At 42.1% G+C, this 19,641-nt stretch overlaps 1 protein-coding gene and 1 non-coding gene across 8 annotated transcripts in view; one reads left to right on the top strand and one right to left on the bottom strand.

Moving 5' to 3' along the window:
- FRMD4A (FERM domain containing 4A) overlaps positions 1-19,641 on the bottom strand; it is a 521,947-nt gene that overhangs the window by 305,009 nt on the left and 197,297 nt on the right. The gene's annotated exons all lie outside the window — the stretch shown is intronic.
- On the top strand, positions 15,270-15,342 carry TRNAE-CUC (transfer RNA glutamic acid (anticodon CUC)). The gene has a single exon. It is a non-coding gene; the product is annotated as a tRNA-Glu (tRNA).

Genomic DNA, 19,641 nt, shown 5'->3' with positions numbered 1-19,641 from the left:
CATGTAGAGTAAATAGACAAGGAGTTTTTTTAAAAAAGGTATTTCTAGGGTGTGGCAGATGAAAACTGCCAAGTCAGTGTCTTAAATATTTTCTGTCCAGTAAAATTTTAATCTTCTACCCTGGGATGAGCTTTATGTGGTTAGGCTTCTCTTAAATATGGGTCCAGCCACTTTGTTTACTCATACAGTTCTTTTTTTCTTTTTTAAAGCAATGGTAAATTTTTCATAAGTTCCTTTTTTTTCTTTCCCTCCTACAACAGATCTGGGAAAGAATCTTAAAACTAGAATGTCATCAAATCCTTTATGAAACATTTGGGGCTAATTACCCTTGCTGGAAGTCTCAGGATATTTTTTTCTTTGCCTATCCCCCCACCACCTTTTTTTTTTTTTTCATTTTAATGGAACACAGTTCAAGTCTCATAAATGCTTAAATATCGAGTTGTAAAGTTTGAGATGTCTCACGGGCACAACTGTCTGCAAATATGCCAGGCAGGGCTCTGGGGAGGTTCAAATTCAAACTGGTTTCCGCCTCTGGAACAGTGTGTTAAGTAAACCAGGCTGGGAGAACTTACATGCTCAGAGTGACAAGCAGTTCAATAAAGCTCAATAATATATTCAGGGTCAGTCCTAGCAATCCTGCCACCTCCACATTTAAATGGTGGGAGGGGAATCTCTGCATTTGGCTGTCCTTTCTTTCTCCTTATCCAATTATCACCAGCAACTAAGCCCTTCACTTTTTTGCTTACTTCGCAGGCGTTGAGGAAGAAGCCAGACCAGGCCAGGAAAATGCATCAGTTTTACGTTCCTCTGGCTGAAACCAAAGTCATGAATCAGAGTCCAAGCATTATTTACACATCCCTACGATTTGCCTTCCTCACTCGCAGAGCAAAATACCAAGTGGTTTAGGGCTTCCCTGGTAGCTCAGATGGTAAAGAATCTGCCTGCAGTGCAGAAGACATAAGAGACCTGGGTTTGATCCCTGGGTCAGGAAGATCCCCCTGGAGAAGAGAATGGCAACCCACTCCAGTATTTTTGCCTGGAGAATTCCATGGTCAGAGAAACCTGGTGGGCCACAGTCTATGGGGTTGCAAAGAGTTGGACATGACTGAGCGGCTAACACACACAGGTGTGGAATAATTTTGGGGTGCACAATGATAAGTTGGGATCCAAAGGGGCAAAGGAAGGGATCAGATCTGCTTTGAACTCTGCTTGACGGTAGTCCTGCCCTTAACCCAGTGTGCCTGACCACCAGGCAGCTGGGATAACTTGAGGATGCTTCCTAAGCTCAGGGCTAGAAGAATTAACTCAGCTGGACTTTCCAGACAAGTCCTTCCCTAAAATAAAGGAGCACATTTTATGGGTTGAAGGTCTGAGGCTGAAACCAAGCAGCTGAGATGCAGAGCTTTCCCCAAATTCCCTGTTCTCTCTACCTCCTTCTTCTCAGAAGCTAGCTGATACTGGAGATACCTCCTGACACGGCAGAATTTTTCCTCCTCATCACAGAGATTTCAGGTGCTCTGGGTGGTGTGATGGTCACTTGTCCATTTCCCTCATTTCCCCAAGTCACATAAATGTGTCTTTTATTCATGGAACACACTTAATCTCCCTTGAGCCCCTCTACAGACTCTAGTGGCCACTGACTCACTTTTTAGTGCAACTTTAGTGCACTTTACCATGGGAATAGAAACCGGTCTTCTTTCTTATCTTTTACACCCTCCAATCTGTGCTTCTTTTCTTTTGCCACCTTTCTCCGGCTGAGCTATAAAGTGATCAGTTAAAAATCAGCATGTATTTTAAAATAATGAACTTATTGCCAAAACAGAAAGAGATTCACAGACATAGAAAACAAATTTATGGTTACCAAAGGGGAAGTGGGGGCTCAAGAAGGGATAAATTAGAAGTTTGGGATTAGTATATACATGCTGCTATATATAAAATAGATAACCAAGGACCTACTATATAGCAGTAAGACCTACTATAAAACACAGGCATCTATACTCAATATTTTGTAATAATCTACAAAGAAAGAGTCTAAAAAGGAATATATAAATATGTATAACTGAATCATTGTGCTGTATACCTAAAACTAGCTGAGCACCAAAGAACTGGTGCTTTTGAAATGTGGTTCTGGAGAAGGCTCTTAACAGTCCCTTTGACAGCAAAGATATCAAACTAGTCAAGCCAAAGGAAATCAACCCTGAATACTCACTGGAAGGACTGATGCTAAAGCTGAAGCTCCAATAGTTTGGCCACCTGATGCAAAGAGCTGACTCACTGGAAAAGACCCAGATGCTGAGAAAGATTGAAGGCAGCAAGAGAAGAGGATGAGATGGTTGGATGCTATCACCAAGTTGATGGACATGAGTTTGAGGAAACTCTGGGAGATAGTGAAGGACAGGGAAGCCTGGCGTGCTGCAGTTCATGGGATTGCAAAGAGTCAGACACGACCTAGCGACTGAAAAACACCACCACCACCTGAAACTAACATGACATTGTAGATCAACTATACTTCAATTTAAAAAAGAGACAAACAAACCCACAAACAATCATTTTGGTCCCCGCCCCCAAAAAATCAACATGGACAGCCTATCATGGGTGTAGGAAAACAACGAGCAAGCCAAACTATGGGACAATAAAAAAGATCAGGTGCTTTGGGCAGGGGTTGGGGATGAATAGACAGAGCAAAGATTTAGGACACTGAAAATACTCTTACAATATTATAACAATGGATACATATCATTATACTTTTGTCTAAACCCATAGGACGTACAACATCAAGAATGAACTCTAAGGTACACCGTGTGCTTTGCAATGTGTGCTTCGGGTGATTATGATGTGTCAGTGTTGATTGATCTTTGGTGAAAATTGCACCATTCTGCTGAATGAGGACACCCAGGGCAAAGAAGTTGTTGACTTTGGTATGGGTGGATTTATGAGAGGAGTTTCATCTTGTTCTAAATTAGAAGTTTTCTGCATTTTCTAAAATTATATATATATATATTTTTTAGGTCAAGCTTTGCTTACTTACACAGTAATTTAGTTCACATAAGAATTAACACATGACTTCAGAAGAGTTTTCTTCATGTACTCATCTGTCTGAGATGGGAAATATGGGTCCTAGCAGCTCAAGTCTAGTATCACATTTCACCAAAAAGAACATAATGTAGACAAGAATTGATACTGCCAAGATTGTTCCAAAGTTTCAAACATACTCAAATTTTGTAAGATCTTTTATGATTCACAAAGCTTGTGATCTTCACATCAACTCTATTGGGTAGATTTTATAAATCCCTATTTTTGTATACAAGATACTGAGTCCCAGATTTGGTGACAGTTATTAACTACTACCAGGCTGGCTTCTCTGGTGGCTCAGTGGTAAAAGAATCGGCTTGCCAATGCAGGGGACATGAGTTTGATTCTTGTGTCAGGAAGAAACCCTGGAGGAGGAAATGGCAACCCAATCTAGTATTCTGGAAAATCTCACGGACAGAGGAACCTGGTGGGCTACAGTCCATGGAGTTGCAAAGAGTTGGACACAACTTAGCAACTAAGCACAACAACAAACACAATACCACTGAGCTGATAACTGAAACTGGGTGTAACATTGTGATTTATCAGAAATATATATTTGGTCTTCATCCCTGTTCCTGGCACAGGGCTGCTAAAACCCTCAGATATCTTCAGTGATAAGAGTGATGAGATGTCTTTTGTTATTCATAAAAAGCCCCTTTCAATCACACCTGAGTTTATGTTAATGGAGTGGCTTTTGGAAAGCCCCTAAGGAAGGGGATCACCAACTTGATGGACATGAGTTTGAGCAAGCTTGGGGAGTTGGTGATGGACGAGGAAGCCTGGCATCCATGGGGTCGCAAAGAGTCAGACACAACTGAGCGCCTGAACTGAACTGAAGGAAGGGGACTGGTTGCCAGGGAAAATACTGCAAGATTAGAGGGTTGAGACCTTTAGGAAGGGGAGAGGGGCTGGAGGTTGAATCAATAGCCAGTCTATCATACGGAGTGAAGTAAGTCAGAAAGAGAAAAAAATCGTATTAATGCGTATATACGGAATCTAGAAAAACGGTACTGCTGAACCTATTTGCAGGGCAGGAATAGAGATGCAGACACAGAGAACAGATGCGTGGACACAGCAGAGGAAGAAGAGGGTGGACAAATTGGGAGAGCTGTGTTGACATGTATACACTACCATGTATGAAATAGATAACTGGTGGGAAGCTGTTGTAAAGCACAGGTCTCTGTGGTGACCTAGAGGGATGGCGTGGAGGGTAGGAGGAAGGGAGGCTGGCTGATTCACTTCCTTGTACAGCAGAAACTAACACAGCATTATAAAGCAATTATACTCCAATTAAAAAAATTGTCAATGGTCAATGATTTAATCAATTATGCCTACACATTGAAGCCTTCATAAAAAACATCAAAGCATGGTGTTTAGAGAACTTCTGGGTCTGTAAACACGTAGGGCTGCTGGGAGGCTGGCGCCTAGAGAGGGTGTGGAATGTTTTCACCACCCCCTACATACCTTGCCCTATGCTTCTCCTCAATCTGGCTGTCCATGAGTACTATCCATTTATGATAAACCAATTATCTAGGAATTAAACAGTCAATCCTAAAGGAAATCCATCCTAAATATTCATTGGAAGGACTGATGCTGAAGTTGAAGCTCTAAAACTTTGGCCACCTGATGCAAAGAACTGACTAATTGGAAAAGACCCTGATGCTGGGAAAGATTGAAAGCTGGAGGAGAAGGGGAGGATGACAGAGAATGAGATGGTTGGATGGCATCACCAACTTGATGGACATGAGTTTGAGCAAGCTCTGGGAGTTGGTGATGGAGAAGCCTGCTATGCTATAGTCCATGGGGTCACAAAGAGTTGGACACGACTGAGTGACTGAACTGAAACTGTTTTCCTGAGTTCTATAAGCCACTCTAGCAATTAATGGAACTTGGGAGGTGGTGGTGTAACCTCTGATCTGCAGTTGATCGGATGCACAGGTCACAACCTGTACTTGCAGCTGGCATCTGAAAAGGGTGGTGGTGGAGGGGGTGGTCCTGTGAGGCTGACCTCTTCACCTGTAGTATCTGATGCTATCTCTAGGTAGATAGTGTCAAAACTGAGGTAAATAGTGTCTCAGAACTGCCTGATGTGTGGAAAACCCACACTTGTGGTGTCAGGAGTGAAGCAGTAATATATCAAAGTATTTCCTGGTAGCAGGTTCAATCCTTGGGTCAGGAAGATCCCCTGGGGAAGAAAATGGCAACCCACTCCAGTATTTTTGCCTGGAAAGTCCCATGAGGAGAGAAGCCTGGCAGCCTACAGTCCATGGGGTCTCAAAGAGTTGGATGTGACTACGTACCGAGAGTAAAGGTGCAATGTGAGTGTTTTCCCTTTATACTCCATTTTCCAACTCTGAGATTTCTCAGCATCTTGTTTCAGAAGCGATGGGTATGGAGAAAAGACATTCACATCTGTGTATCTTTCTCTTTGGAATGCATGAAACGAGATGCTAGTCATTCCCCATGTCATCAAGAGTCAGTACTTCTTATGACAGATCACAGCATCTCAGAAAACGTTTCTTTAATTAGCAGAGTTACTGACTTTGCAACACACAGACGATTTCCCCAGGAAAGAGCCCTCTGGGTAAATGCAGTGTGACCCGATCCTGTGTGAGGAATTTTCCTCCACCCACAGCTGGTCCTGTGGAGATGAAAAACAGGCACACACCCTAAGATCTCGCCCCAGATGAGCGGCTTTGGGGGATGCTGAATTCCCAGTCAGGCGGAGGCGAAAAATAAAAAGGTGGGGGACACTTGCCTTAGTTGTTCTGGATGAATTTTACTGATGTTTCAGTGTAATGTTATTTCTGGCATCATCTTGATTAGTGACTCAAAGACTGGTTTTAACTTGAGGAAAGGCTGAATCTGAACAGATTTCATCTCTCTTTCCTTATCTCCTTCACTGAAATTCAACTAACTTAATACAGTGTTCATCTAGCATCAGAGAAGATAGGAAAACAAGCAAGATCTGATTTTCTCACTCAAGATTAGATATAAGACATTCTTTAAACAATGCTGTTTGAAGGTAGGATGATAACAGTAGGTGACACAGGTTTGATCCCTGTTCAGGGAACTAAGATCCCACATGCCATGCAACAACTAAGTCCCTGGCTACAGTTACTGAGACCAAGCCCCATAACAAAGACCCGAAACAACCAAATGAATAAATGTTTTTTAAAATTAAATTATATCTGAGAACATACAACCTCGTGCCTGACATGGGAAGCCCACATGTCCTACTTTGGTCATAACACTGTTTTCTACCTGATTTTTCTAAATGAATGTTCTTCTCTTTGTGAAATAGGAATTCCTGTGTCTGAAGGGTTGTGTATCCTACTTTTGTTCTCATATACCATCACCTTGTGAACACTTTCCTGTAACGTGTGCAGCATTTCCCTTTCTATTCTACAGTGAGCTATGGCAGGTGTTCCCCAAGAAATGAAAAAGCTACATGTTGTTGTTACCCTGGCAGCATCAGCAATTTTTAGCCTTCGTAAAAATCTCAGAACTCAGCCTATCATAATCAGACAAGAAGTTCATTTTGAAAGAATAACCACAAGGGAGCCACCTGTCCTCACGCCTTCTTTACCAATATATATATATAGAGAGAGAGAGAGAGAGAGAGCGCGCGCGAGAGCGAGCGAGCGAGAGAGAGAAAAGAGGAATCATCTAGAACTGTGTTAGGAGGTCAAGGCAGAAATAGAGTCAAATGTATGGAGTTTTCACTTCTCCACCAAGTCTTCACTGCTTTTCTCTGGGTTTGTACAGAAATAAATAAGATACCTCTTTCAAAACTCCCTATAGTGCTTCATGGCTCTGGCTGTTCAAGAAATGGGAATGGGTCTCTAGGTGAGAAGCATGGCCCCTCAACCATCAGAGCCCACTCAGACGGGGTGTCAGAGTCCTATGGCAGGATACCCCCATCTCCTCCTGCTGGCAGCCTGTGTGATGCAGTCCTCAGTCAGGCTCCTCCAAGGTCGCACCTGGAGTATATCACAGACTCCCGGGGTCTAAAACCCTGCATCAAATTCACCCAGAGCACCCACGTGAAACTAGGGGTCTGTGCAATCTGATTCTGTTGCTACCCTTTTAACTTGAGATACTTTAGGTCTCAGGCAGGCTAGAAATAATCACCACATTGTCTTTAAAAGCAGTTTGCATGCACCCCAAAGTTCATTACAGCACTATTTACAGTAGCCAGGACATGGAAACAATCTGTGCATCAACAGAGGAGTGGATAAAAAAGATGTTGTACATAAATAAAGTGGAATATTACCCAGCTATCAAAAGGAATGAAATTGGCTCACTTGTAGAGACATGGATGGACCTAGAGACTGTCATATTCAGTGAAGTAAGAGAGAAAAACAAATATCATATATCAACACATATATGTGGAATCTGAAAAAATTGGCATAAATGATCTTATTTACAAAGTGGAAGTAGAGACACAGACATAGAGAACAAATGTACAGACACCAAGGGGGAAAGGGTGGTGGTGGGATGAATTGTGAGATTGGGATTGACACCGACACACTACGGATACTGTGTAGAAAACAGATAACCAATGAGAACCTACTGTATAGCACAGGGAAGTCTACTGAATGCTTTCGTGACCTAAATGGGAAGGAAATCCAGAAAAGGGGGGATATATATATATTCTACTGCGCTGCACAGTAGAAACTAATACACCACTGGAAAGCAACTAAACTCCAATGAATTTTTTTTTTTAAAGCAGTTTGAATTTTCTCCTAATAAAGGACCTTGACTTTGATTCTTTAAGCCTTAGCCATGATTTTCTTTCTTGGACTGGCTTCATTTTCCATACGTCATGGATCTTAACAAAGCATACATCACGTCCAAATGTGTAAGGTAGTCATTCTATCCGACTGGAATAATTCTGCTCCTAAATGCTACTTAACCATCTACCGTCCTTTAACCCAAGTTCCTGAAATGTAAACAAGTGAAGAAGAATCTGGTGGCTGGTGAGGCTGAAACAGTGCAGGAGTGGAGAAGGCGCTCTCTGGCTCAAGGACCTCTGGTCCCAGAAGAGTAGTACTATTAGCCCAAGGGCTTTCACATGGGGTGGGCAGTTCACCTTGAAGTCCGGGGCTGCAATTCCTTCTTTAATTAAAAACACACTGCAATAGTGGAGGTGTCACCTGATGCAGGCTTACTTGCCAACATGGACCCAGTGCCCTGCTGGGGTATATGTTGTTTTAGAATTTCTCATGTATTAAAGACCCTACCGAGAAACTGCTTCATAGTGGAGAGACCCAGCCTGCTGGAAAGGCACCCTTGGAGAGAAGAGAGGTACTGATTCGTAGCCAATGCTAGGAGGGGAAGGACATTGTTCTTAAATATAAAGTAGTACATCCAAAAAATATTTCTATATTTTCCAGGCTCTCCTGCTCTTGGTTTGAAATTGGTAATGCATGCAAAAAACAGCAAGGTGGTTTTTATGTTGTTGAGCCCTTTCACATTTATCTCTAAAGCTACTGCAGAGGGCCTTCCTAGCAAAGCTGGATTTCCAAGAATGCTCAAGTGATGAATGAATATCCAAGCAAGAGTACTGGAGTGGGTTGCCATTTCGTTCTCCAGAGGATCTTCCCAGCCCAGGGATTGAACCTGGGTCTCCCACATTGTAGGCAGGTGCTTTACCATCTGAGCCACCAGGGAAGTTCAGTAATGAAACAGCTACCCTTTATTGAGCATCTCCTATAGGAACACAATATGCTGAGTGCTTTAGGGAGGATGTCTTTCCTCAAAACAAGCTTACAAGAAATTGACTGTTACCCGCATTTTACAGAAGAGGAAACCAAGTCTCAGGACAACTATGGAGCCTGCCAGGTTCATGCAACAGGTAGATGATGGACCTATGTTTGGTGGAGACAGGTAATTTGGACCTGAATCAGTCTGACACCAAGTCTCTGCTCATCTCAGGTACACCATGATGCTAATCTAAAATTACAAGTGGCTCCCATGTTCACTCCCATTATTTACAATGGCCAAGACATGGAAATAAGCTTAAGAGTCCATAGTGATGGATATATACATAAAGAAGTCGTGGTATACATACACAATGAAATATTATTCATCCATAAGAAAAGAGGGAAATCCTGCCTTTTGTAACAACATGGATGGACCTTGAGGGCATTGTGCTAAGTGAAAAGAGTCAGATGGAGAAAGACAAGTAATGTATGATCGCTCCTATCTGTGGAATCTAAAAAACACAGCAACAAAAACCCCACCAACTCATAGAAAAAGAGATCATGTTTGTGACTACCAGAGGCAGGGGTGGGAGGCGGGAGGAATTGGATGAAAACTGTCTATGGGGTCACACAGAGTCGGACACAACTGAAGTGACTTAGTAGTAGTAGTAGTCAAAAGGTATAAATTTTCAGTTATAAGATAAATAATACTGGGGATGTAGTTTAACATATGTCATGATGATTGTAGTTAACACTACTGTATGAGAAGGAAATGGCAACCCACTCCAGTGTTCTTGCCTGGAGGATCCCAGGGATGGGGGAGTCTGGTGGGCTGCCGTCTATGGGGTCGCACAGAGTCGGACATGACTGAAGCGACTTAGCAGCAGCAGCAGCAGATGCTATGTGAAAGCTGTTAAAAGAGCAAACCCCAAGACTTCTTATCACAAGGAAAAACAGTTTTTTCCTTTCTCTCTTTTTGTTTTTGGTATCTTTGCAAGATGATGGGCTTCCCCTGTGGCTCAGTGGTAAAGAATCCTCCTGTAATACAGGAGCCACAGGAAGCACAGGTTCAACCCCTGGGTGGGGAAGATCCCCTGGAGGAGGGCATGGCAACTCACTCTAGTATTCTTTCCTGGAGAATCCCATGGACAGAGGAGCCTGGTGGGCTACGGTTCATAGGGTTGCAAAGAGTCAGATATTACTGAAGCGACTTAGCAAGCATGCAAGATGAACTATGTTCATAAAACTTACTGCAGTAATCAATCACTCAACAGTATATGTAAGCAAGTCATTATGCTGTACATCTTAAACTGATACAGTGCTATATAGCAGTTACACCTCAAGAAACTGAAAAAAATAACTAACTGGAAAAAAGGGAAATAATTGTGGATGTATGGCTGTTTATTTTTTCCGGTGGCACAGAAAATGCATTTAGCAGTGTACAAATAAACTGACATGCATTTCTGAGCATTATAAATGATTTGGAGGACTGTATAAGGTCGGAGGAGAAAAATAAAACAAATGGACTCTCTCTGAGTCTTGGCCTCATCAAGTGTTTGGGAGGGACAGAAAGCAGGAGACTGAGCATTTTTGAAAACTGAGATTCACAATGAGTTCCATGTTCTCCAGCCCCTACACTGGGTACTTCCTCAGTTCCTGAGAACTGAGTGTCTGCTTTATCCAGAACATTCTTGCTAAACAACTGGCTTAGAAAGTCCTGGAAAGAGTCAGCATGCCCTGAACCAGAGAGTGAGCCAAACAGTTGGTTAATAACAAGATCAGCGCTCTCTCCTGGGGTGGCCCTGACTGTATGGATGGGTGTAGGAAGGCAACTGTGTCTTGAAGCTGAAAGATTCAACAAACAGACAGGCTCCTTTGAAAGGCTCTTCTGCCCGACTGTTAATGTTTATAAATCTTCCTGCTTCTCTTTGGCTTGTACTTCATCATAAGCAGAGTCTAAAGAAAAAGGAGGGGATGTAAGCCTTCCTTTGCTGGGGGAAAGTGTCTCATATTGAGAATCTAGCTGGGAACTGGGAATCCTTGGTGTTATTTCTGGCTGCAATATTAATTCATGGGGTTGAGTAAATCACTAGCTTTTTTGCTCCTTTCACTTCCCCATTCCATTCAGTCCTATTTTGGTCCTTGTATCTCTCTGGCCCCAAACTCTCCCTCCCTTCCTCTGTATTGCTAGCCACTTAGAAAGTTGATCATATATGGCAACTGTGAATACATCGGATGTTGTTTCTCCTACATCTTTTCCAGTATTTGTAATAATTTTTCTATTTGGGAAACTTTCCTTCTCCTATAGCCTAGCTAAATCCTGTCTGGTCTTTGTCTTCCTCCCTGATTCAGCTCTGAGGTCTTGCCCCTTCTTTCTCTGAAATCCCACAGGATTTGTTGTCTGAACTTCTTACTTGGTCTCTATCTGCTACTGCCACACATCCCTAGTTATCTTTCTTCTACTCACCTGACTGATTTACGCAGCTGGTTTGAAACTTGTAGCAAATACCTTACCGAGGCTTTTGTTTTTCTCTCAGTATTAGTATACTGACTGTTGGAACTTAGTCAATGTTTGCTGATTCAAATGTAAAAGAGCAACGTTAACAATGGCAATGGGTGCATGCTAAGTCACTTCAGTTGTGTTCAACTTTTTGTGACCCTATGAACTATGTAGCCTTCCAGGCTCCTCTGTCCATGGGATTCTCCAGGCAAGAATACTGGAGTGGGTTGCCAAGCCCTCCTCCAGGGGATCTTCCCCGACCCAGGGATCAAACATGAACATCCTAGGTCTCCTGCATTGGTAGGTGGGTTCTTTACCACTGAGCCACCCCAATAATGACAATGACAGTGAAAGTGTGAGTCACTCAGTTGTGTCTGACTCTTTGCAAGCCCATGGACTGTACAGCCCACCAGGCTCCTCTGTCCATGGAATTCTCCAGGCAAGAATACTGGCGTGGGTTGTCATGCCCTTCTCGAGGGGAATTCCCAACACAGGGATTGAACCTGGACAGATTTTTTACATCTGAGCCACCACAGAACTTCCTTTTATTGAATGTTTCCTGTTCACCAGAATGATGTTAAGAGTTTTATGTTAATATCTCACTCATGACAACACAATTGTGAGGTCTTATGTATCCCCATTTTACAGTGGAGAAAACTGAGGCTCAGTAACAAGATAATGGTCACATAGCTATTACTTGTTAGAGCGGAGATTCAACAAGTTCCATAAGTACCATGCTGCCCTGCTCCAATTAAGAACTATGTCATGAATGAAACAAGCCAAGGACATTTGCATTTATGGTTAACATGGCTGTAAACAAGGTGACTGTGAAACTGAAACAGAAGCAACAAGGAGGTGATGCAAGGATTCCACAAAAACAGATTTGCAGTCAGCACCCCAGCATCAGCTAATGTGCCTAACATTGCTTCAGATTCTGAACTTTGAAGTCAAACTGACTTGGTCTGAATCTTGGCTCCACAGCTTGCCGGCTGTTTGATCTTGAGTAAGAGACATTTAAGTTCATGGTGACTCAGTTACATTAAGTTCATGGTGACTCAGTTACCTCATGTATAAAGGTGGACTGTAATGGTATCCTCTCCTCTGGTAGCCTTGAAGATTAAGTATAAACATGTGAAAGGCACATACAGTGAAGTGAAAGTCACTCAGTCACGTCTGACTCTTTGCGACCCCATGGACTATACAGTCCACGGAATTCTCCAGGCCAGAATACTGGAGTGTGTAGCTTTTCCCTTCTCCAGGGGAATCTTCCCAATCCAGGGATCAAACTTAGGTCTCCTGCATTGCAGGTGGGTTCTTTACCAGCTGAGCCACAAGGGAAGCCCAAAAAGGCACATATATGGATCCTTAAGTAATTGTCAGCTATTATTATCAAGAACCTCTAACTTAGACCAAGGTAATAGAATCTAGCCCAGGAGGCAGAAATGGCTGTGTATTTCACTAGATTTCAGGCAATGAAAAAGAGCCCCGTTTTTATCCTTCAATCCCAAACACAACAAAGAAACTGCAGATAGGGAATTCTAGGAGACAAAGGCCTCCCAATGACTGTATTGCAAGGATTATCAAATATGTCAAGACATGGTGACCCAATACTCATCACTCAAATGGCTGTGGGAGCCAAGGGTGGCAACATAAGGGACCTCCTTGCGGTAGATGGCTAGTAATGCAGAATGTGAACAGGTGATTTCTACAATCACTAGATACCTGGCCTCTGATTGTTTCTTAGGAGTTGCAAGACCTTGGGTTGGGTGACCTAACCTCCCTTTTCTTACCTATAAAAGGGGATAATAATAGTAGCTACATTAAAGGATCATGGAGAAAATTAATGTATATGTAAAGCACTTAGAGGACTTTCCTGGTGACTCAGGAATAAAGAATCCACGTGCCAATGTAGGAGATGAAGGTATGATTCTTACATAGGGAAGATACCCTGGGGAAGGAAATGGCAATCCACTCTAGTATTCTTGCCTGGATAATTCTATGGACAGAGGAACCTGCCAGGCTACAGACAATGGGGTTGCAAAAGAGTTGGAAATAACTTAGTGACTGAACAACAGCCACAGCAAAGTGCTTGGAGCATAACTCAATAAACAATTACTTTAGTTTTATAGTCACCACCAGTCTCAACAAGTAGTTTCCTTGGTTGCTTGCAATATAGCCTTGGCAGAAGAGAAGGAATTACTCTTGACTAAGTTAACGAAATTCCCCAGCACTCCAAGTATTTTATTCTACAAAGTGGCTTAAATAAGGGAAATTTATTAGAAAACAAGGGCTGGAATTTTCACTATCTTTTCTCAGCAACCTCTTCTCTCAATGATAATCAGGTAATGTCTATCCACCTTCTTCAAAAGCTGGGTTTTTTTGTTTGTTTGTTTGTTTGTTTTTTAAGATTTGATCTCAATACCCTGCAGTGACATTTAAGAGCAAGGCCAGGTTGTGACACAACAGCTGAGCCAATTTTTTTTTTTTTTCCACGGGTTTAGCTAAGGTTTCGTGGGCACAGGAGGAAACTAAATGTAACCTCAGGGGTTCAAGGAGGTCATATCTACCTCATCAGGATCCTCTAGACCTGCCTCTGAGCACACCATGAGAGCTGGCACTTGCTGCCCCTCTGCTGCTATGCCTGGATCAGAGCCCTCACATGAAGTGTCAGGTATAATTTTCACCCCAGGCCTGGAGAGCAACAAGGACAGCCTCTTGCTTGGAAAATGCTGGGGGTGGGAGGTACCCTGCCCTCTGGACTTGGCCAAGAGAGAAAGCAAACTGCAGGTAATTTGGCCCAAACCAGCAGATGCTGCTCAAAAAAGCCACAGTGCTTGCCCTGAAACAGGGAAATCGCAAAGCAAATGCTCGCCTAGAAAGCACAAACAAAGCTGCCTGGTATTGGAGAGGCAGCCCCCATGCTTGGATCCAGGCGTGGCGGGGAGGATAGATCAGAGGGCCCTTCAGATTTCTAGGAAACACCAACCTTGGGACTCTCATTCAGCGCTGGGTCCCCAGAGGCCACCACTACCTAAATTACCAAGATTGCCTACTTTGAATCTTGGGTCACAGCTTACTTCCTGACATAATTGTCTGTCAAAAGACTTCCTTAAATTATCCCTGGAAACTGAAAGGAGACTCACGAAGAACAATCTTGCACAAATTTTGGAAATTGAGTATTTTTTTCCTTCATTTAGAATTTAAACAATATTGTTTTATATCCCCATTCATTTCTCAGTGTGGATGATACAAAAGGCTCAGGCACCTTTAAATTTGCTCTTATTTTATAGCAAATGAATACATTAATAATAATAGCTTAACATCTATTGAGCTGGTATTATTTATCATACTCGCTCTAAGTATTTTATATGTAATGCCTCATTCAATCCTAAAGATAACCCAGGTCTCCTGCATTGTAGGCAATTCTTTACCATCTGAGTCACAAAGGAAGTCCCCTAAAGATAACAGTAGGTGGTAAATAGAGTTATTTGTTTCCTGGATGAGAAGATGTGCTCTGGGGATTGGGATTTCATACCTAGTTCACTGACTTAGGGTACATGCCCCAAGCCCGCTGCAATAGGTGGGCCAGGTACCCACCTACCTGTTCTTCCCAGCTTTCCTAGCAGGTGGGGGTGGTCATGTGACCATCTTCTGGCCAATGTTATGTGAATATAAGGGAAGAGTTCTACTTTGAGATCTGGACCATGAAAAACTCTAAGGGCACTTCCCTGCCCTGTTCTTCTTTATTAAATAAATAGGACACTGAGACCTTAGAGGAGGGACAAGTCATGAGATGACCCTGAATGATTCTGGGGAGGGCTGTATGCAAACCAGAACAAGTTAGACTTACTATGAGTGAAAACTACATTTCTGTTGTGATAAGTCACTGAGATTTCCAAGGTATCTACTGCAGAAGCCCCAGTTACTTTAATTCATGTACCTGGTGAGGAAAATGAATTGATTGTTTACAGTTAAATTGCTATTGGGACTTCCTGGTGGTCCAGTAGTTAAGACTCTGCACTCTCAATGCAGGAGGCCCAGGTTCGATCCCTGGTCAGGGAACTAGATCTCACATGCCGCAACTAAAAGATCCTGTGTGCCAAAACTGAGACCTGGTGCAGCCAAATAAATAAATCTAAAAACCCATTACTGTTAGTGGACTCTTAGGGCAGAACTGCCTAGTTCTACACTGTATCTTTTCTCTCAAAATGCACGGTGTGCAAACATAATGAGGAAATTCCCTTCCAACTTAGAAAGATGATAAAGAGATCCCATGCCCTGCTTCCATCTCCCATCTTCCAAAGAGAGCTAGCATGACGAAAATAATCAGATTGCACAATCATCATTTATTAGGAACCCATCTGGTGTGGGGATGAGCTCATAGCCTTGAGAATAAAGAAAATTTCCAGCTAAGACTGGATGGTGAGGCTTCTAATGCAGGCCAGCTGGTTTTCAGAAGGTCTAGTGCCAGGTTAGAACAAGGCTCTGTGATGAGCAGCCAGCGGTTAAGCAGTACGGACATCATTACTGCAAATGATATAAATCGCATTACACTTACTACATAAAGATGCATGACTGTTAGCCTAACAAATTCAGTATAGTTGTGCCCCTTTTTGCTGCAACAACTTTAAGCTGGCACATTGTGTTGCTTCTGCTCATTCCCTTTACCTAGTTCATACCCACTCGTCTTTATTAATAAGACCTCTGCTCATCTACTGTCTTCTCAGGAAGCCCTCCTTGATGTCACAGAACAAGTAGGTTTCCCAGTGAAACTCTCTCAGGCCCTCAGGTAACTTGTCCTCAAAGCACTGACATTCAATTTTAATTTCCTGTGAGTTTGCATAGTTATTAGTTCTGTTGAGTGAGTGATTGTCAGAACTCCACCACTGTAATATAATCTATAAACAAATACGGTACCGTGTTCAGTTTTGTTCACGATCCCATCTCTAGCACTCAGCACAATATCTGCACACAGCAGGTGTTCTTTCATTATTTGTTAGATGAATGAGCAAACACCTGAATAAATAAATGAATGAATCCTCATTTAGTGAAGAAACTGAGGTAGAAATATGTCATACCCAGATTTATTGGTAAAGATAGGAATATACTTTAGAATATCGGATTTCTGCAGCTACTACTGCCCATCATCTTTCAAACGACTCTGTAGAAAGAGATGCCTTCAAATCAGGTGACACTTGCATAGGTGACCATCACTCCAGAACAAATGTGATAACACAGATGCTGAGATCCTCTCCCACAGGAGGCTAGTCACTAACTTCTCTGAGCCTCAGTGCAGTATCCTCATTTATAACGCACCCCTCTCCCACCCCCACACTGGCATTGAGAATCAAAAATAAGAGAATTCATTTGACAATACCCTATTGACTCTGTGCATGTATGTTTTGCTTAAAGTTAGGAAGTTTGAAAATTGTCTCTCGATGGGATTTTTGAAAAGACACTGCTTTGTGAAGAAGATTGCATTTTGAGGATGTTAGACAAAGACTCACCATTTAGTTAAATAATCATTATTTCCGGGCAATGGCAGAGAAATTAGATCTCCCACAGTTTCCATCAGCCTCAGCCCTAAGACCTTTAAACAATCATACAATTTAACTAAAAAATTGGCTACTCTCCTTCTGTTGGGATGACTATTTCCAAAGCCCAACCTGAGTAGAAATTTAGAAGCCTTCATTATTCAAAGGTAATGTGATATTTGTCAAAAGAGAAACTTCTGAGTTGATTTCCACAATGCTTTCAAAGCAGATTAGCATCTGTTGGGAGGGACTGGCCCAAAGTGAGCATTGCTTGATGCAGTAACTGACAGCTAATTTTAAACCATGAAGTATTATTTTCTCACTGGAACCAAGGAAAGTGCTTTCAAGAAGGATGAAAATCTACCGCATGTCAGACTCAAAAATATTTTCTGAACAAAGTAAAAACTGAGATCCTACTTTGCAAATACATTTCTAGAAAATTCAAGAATGAGCTTTGCAGATTCATGAGGTTCTATTGCAAAGACGTGACTCCTATCAATGTAAGAAGATGCAGTTGCAAAGACGTGTGTGTAACATTCAAGCACGTCAGCAGAAATGCATTCATATAACCCTTTACCAACGGGCACAAATAGCTGTAATGAGTGGCAGAAAAGGTTGACGTAAACAAATGCACAGACTTGACAAAAGATAGAAAGAAATAGAATAAATTTGGTAATTGTTTTGCTTGGTGCAAACCTATTTTTTCCCCTTTAACTATAACATATGTTGTAGATCATCGGAGGAAAGGCTCAGCCCCACAGCATATGTAGGCACTAAATAATACAAAAAGCACAACCCCTGGAAAACATACATTGCCGGAACGAAATGATGAAAGAGGAACAGCAAAAATAGCAAATTGAGCATCAAAGCCTAGCTTTGCACATGTGGGAACGTTTCCTGGAATCATGGCATCATCCACTGGTCCCAGACTGGTTGTATTAGTGGCTTTAGAAGATACAAATAAATCATTGCAAACCCAATCCCCTTTTAGAGGAATTATTCATCATTAGAAGAATTTACCACTGACATCATTATAACTCATCATACAGACAGTTGATAAAAATGCAGTTTCAAAATCATTCCTATTTGTAGAACCTCTCAGTTTCAGAAGCACAATTCCCATTAAAAGAAAAACACACAAGCCATTCTCTGTGACTGTAAACCCCATCCCAGGGTGATAAAGCAGTCTCCTCTGTCATTGACTTCTTTGTTTTTGTTTGTTTTTCTGGCAGTGTTTGTGGGAAATTCAGTACATACAGGTCAATGTAGGGCTGATTCTGTCAGCCATAGAGAGGCAGTGCCAGAGCACTGGGTTAGAACCTCTCAGTATAAATAAAAAGGACTCTCCCCAAATTCCCAACACCTGGGTGTCACTTTGGCTCCTGGTCCATATTCTCTTCTAGAAGAAAGTGATGGATGATTTTAAATACACATAAGAAACCATACTCCTTAGAGGAAGGTGGGAACATACACTGGAACATTTTTCCACTCCTAGTTTCTCCCCCACAGCTTATATCCTAAAGTCAGGAAGAGCAGGTAAATTTCCTCTTTGGACTTCATTCAGCAGCCTCAAAAAATAAAAAACAGAAACAAAGCTAACAACTCTCATGAAGGGTGCCGTTTCTGCCAGTAGACCAAAAATGAAGAAATTGAAAAAATGAATGACATCCAACTAAAAAAATAAACTAAAACAGACTCACATATGCCATGCATATGTGCTCTTCATCTTTGGAGCCAGAAACAATTTATGGCACAGCAATAATTTAGGTTACTGGTCTTATTTATCTTATTTCTCCTGTAGTTCATACTCATGATAAGCAGTTGGGCAGGAGGAAAAAAAGGTGGCTTCATCATGATGTTAATGAAGCTTAAACTTCAGGGCCTGTCACTTCTTGGGATCTCTTCTAGGGCTCTAGGATGATTGCTGATAATATGTGTACACAGTCACAGTTGCATAATGGAGCTATTATAATTGCAATCAGTTATGTCTACTGTCTATTTCTGCACTGACCTTCCCTCTGCTAAACTTCCCTTCTTGATGACGTAGCATTGGAATGGCCATGGACACTTTCTGGAGCTCAGCTCAGGGGCATTTGAGTTGCGATACACGTAGTTTGGGTTAAAAGAATAGATGTTTGAAGTTCACGGTCATTTCCATTTATCTATGAAAAGATGGGACTACCTGGTGGCTAAGATGGTAAGGAATCCACCTGGGTTCCATCCCTTGGTTGGGAAGATCCTCTGGAGGTGAGCATGGCAACCCACTCCAGTATTCTTACCTGGAAGAATACCCATGGACAGAGGAGCCTGGCAGGCTACAATCCATGAGGTCGCAAAAAATCGGACATGACTGAGCGACTAAGCACACAGGAAAAGATGGAAATGGATTATGCCATTGAAGGATTGGCTTTCAGTCATACTCCTCACCCCCAAGTGTTGACTTAACCTGTATTGTCCATAAAGGTACAGGGCCTGGGGTCTTATCCAGATATTACTACATCTTACAGCACCTGGTTATGGAACTATGTGGCCTCCACATAGGAGAAATCAGGCTTAAAATGCAGGGAGCCAATTTCAGCAACATGATTATCATGATCAAGATTATCATACTAAGTGAAGGAAGCCAGACAGGGAAAGACAAACATCATATGATATTGCTTACATGTGGAATCTCAAAAAAATGATACAAATGCACTTATTTACAAATCAGAAATAGACACACAGGCACAGAAAATAAACATCTGCTTACTATCTGACAGTGGAATGAGCTTCCTTCAGCTCAGAGGCTCTTCAGCTGGATGCACAATAAATACCTAGAAACCTTAAA

The sequence above is a fragment of the Bos grunniens genome, chromosome 13 (genome assembly GCF_055505025.1).
Source record: "Bos grunniens cultivar Pamir isolate PY7600 chromosome 13, Bosgru_T2T1.0, whole genome shotgun sequence".
In the NCBI taxonomy this organism is placed as follows: domain Eukaryota; kingdom Metazoa; phylum Chordata; class Mammalia; order Artiodactyla; family Bovidae; genus Bos; species Bos grunniens.
The sequence above is the reverse complement of the archived record's forward strand: the minus strand, read 5'-3'. Positions and strand labels throughout refer to the sequence as shown.